Genomic DNA, 2,344 nt, shown 5'->3' with positions numbered 1-2,344 from the left:
GCAGCACGAAAGTGTAGTAGCCTCAACAAGAATATAGGAGTAGTCTCAGCAAGAAAGTAGTAGTAGTCTCAAATCTAAAAACAGGAGTAGACTCAGCAAGGAAGTAGGAGTAGTCTCAGCACAGAAACATAGGAGTAGTCCTAAGCAGAAGTAGGAGTAGTCTCAACAAGAACATAGGAGTAGTCTCAGCCAGAAAGTAGTAGTAGTCTCAACAAGAAACATAGGAGTAGTCTCAGCCAGAAAGTAGTAGTAGTAGTCCTCAACAAGAAAGTTAGAGTTAGTCTCAACAACAAAAACATAGGAGTAGTCTCAGCAAGAAAAGTAAGTAGTAGTAGTCTCAACAAGAAACATAGGAGTAGTCTCAGCAAGAAAGTAGTAGTAGTCCTACAAGAAAACATAGGAGTAGTCTCAGCAAGAAAGTAGTAGTAAGTCTCAACAAGAAACATAGGAGTAGTCTCAGCAGGAAAGTAGGAGTAGTCTCAACAAAAAACATAGGGTAGTCTAAGCAGGAAAGTGGAGTAGTCTCAACAAGAAACATAGGAGTAGTCTCAGCCAGAAAGTAGTAGTAGTCTCAACAAGAAACATAGGAGTAGTCTCAGCAAGAAAGTAGTAGTAGTCTCAAAACAAAAAACTAGGAGTAGTCTCAGCAAGAAAGTTAGTAGTCTCAACAAGAAACATAGGAGTAGTCTCAGCAAGAAGTACTAGTAGTCTCAGCAAGAACATAGGAGTATCTCAGCAAGAAAGTAGTAGTAGTCTCAGCAAGAAACATAGGAGTAGTCTCAACATCTAAAAACATAGGAGTAGACTCAGCAAGAAAGTAGTAGTAGTCTCAACATCTAAAAATAGGAGTAGACTCAGCAAGAAAGTAGTAGTAGTCTCAGCAAGAACGTAGTAGTAGTCTCAGCAAGAAACATAGGAGTAGTCTCAGCAAGAAAGTAGTAGTAGTCTCACATCTAAAAACATAGGAGTAGTCTCAGCAAGAAAGTACTAGTAGTCTCACAAGAAATATAGGAGTAGTCTCAGCCAGAAAGTAGTGGTAGTCTCAACAAGAACATAGGAGTAGTCTCATCAAGAAAGCAGTATTAGTCTCAACAAAAAAACATAGGAGTAATCTCAGCAAGAAAGTAGTAGTAGTAGTCTCAACAGAAAGTAGTAGTAGTCTCAACAACAAAAAACATAGGAGTAGTCTCAGCAAGAAAGTAGTAGTAGTCTCAACAAGAAACATAGGAATAGTCTCAGCAAGAAGCAGTAATAGTCTCAACAAAAAAACATAGGAGTAGTCTCAGCAAGAAAGTAGTAGTCTCAGCAAGAAACATAGGAGTAGTCTCAGCAAGAAAGTGTAGTAGTCTCAACATCTAAAACCATAGGAGTAGTCTCAGCAAGAAAGTACTAGTAGTCTCAACAGAAACATAGGAATAGTCTCAGCAAGAAAGCAGTAATAGTCTCAACAAAAACATAGGAGTAGTCTCAGCAAGAAAGTAGTAGTCTCAGCAAGAAACATAGGAGTAGTCTCAGCAAGAAAGTAGTAGTAGTCTCAACATCTAAAAACATGGAGTAGTATTCAGCAAGAAAGTATAGTAGTCTCAACAAGAAATATAGGAGTAGTCTCAGCCAGAAAGTAGTGGTAGTCTCACAAGAAACATAGGAGTAGTCTCAGCAAGAAAGCGTATTAGTCTCAACAAAAGAACATAGGAGTAATCTCAGCAAGAATAGTGTAGCTCACAAGAAAGTAGTAGTAGTCTCAACAACAAAAACATAGGAGTAGTCTCAGCAAGAAAGTAGTAGTAGTCTCAACAAGAAACATAGGAATAGTCTCCAGCAAGAAAGTAGCAGTAGTCTCAACAAGAAAAATATAGGAGTAGTCTCAGCAAGAATGTAGTAGTAGTCTCAACAAGAACATAGGAGTAGTCTCAGCAAGAAGTAGTAGTAGTCTCAGCAAGAAAGTAGTAGTAGTCTCCAAACAACACATAGAAGTAGTCTCCAGCAAGAAAGTAGTAGTAGTCTCAAAAGAAACATAGGGGTAGTCTAGCAAGAAGTAGTATTAGTCTAAACAAAAAACATAGGAGTATCTCAGCAAGAATATAGGACTAGTGTTCTCTTTCTCACTAAGCAGTTACGCTGCAATGAGGCTTACTCTACTGTAATGTACGTACCTTCTGGTTGAGCTGACTGATGCTGCTGTCTAAACCTAGTCTCAGCAAGAAAGTAGCAGTAGTCTCAACAAGAAAAAATATAGGAGTAGTCTCAGCAAGAATGTAGTAGTAGTCTCAACAAGAAACATAGGAGTAGTCTCAGCAAGAAAGTAGTAGTAGTCTCAGCAAGAAAGTAGTAGTAGTCTCAACAA

At 38.5% G+C, this 2,344-nt stretch overlaps 1 protein-coding gene across 1 annotated transcript in view; it reads right to left on the bottom strand.

Annotated features, from left to right (window-relative positions):
- kcnh4b (potassium voltage-gated channel, subfamily H (eag-related), member 4b) overlaps positions 1-2,344 on the bottom strand; it is a 67,305-nt gene that overhangs the window by 10,361 nt on the left and 54,600 nt on the right.

This window comes from Salvelinus sp. IW2-2015, linkage group LG18, assembly GCF_002910315.2.
Source record: "Salvelinus sp. IW2-2015 linkage group LG18, ASM291031v2, whole genome shotgun sequence".
In the NCBI taxonomy this organism is placed as follows: domain Eukaryota; kingdom Metazoa; phylum Chordata; class Actinopteri; order Salmoniformes; family Salmonidae; genus Salvelinus; species Salvelinus sp. IW2-2015.
This window is presented reverse-complemented; position numbering and strand designations above follow the sequence as displayed.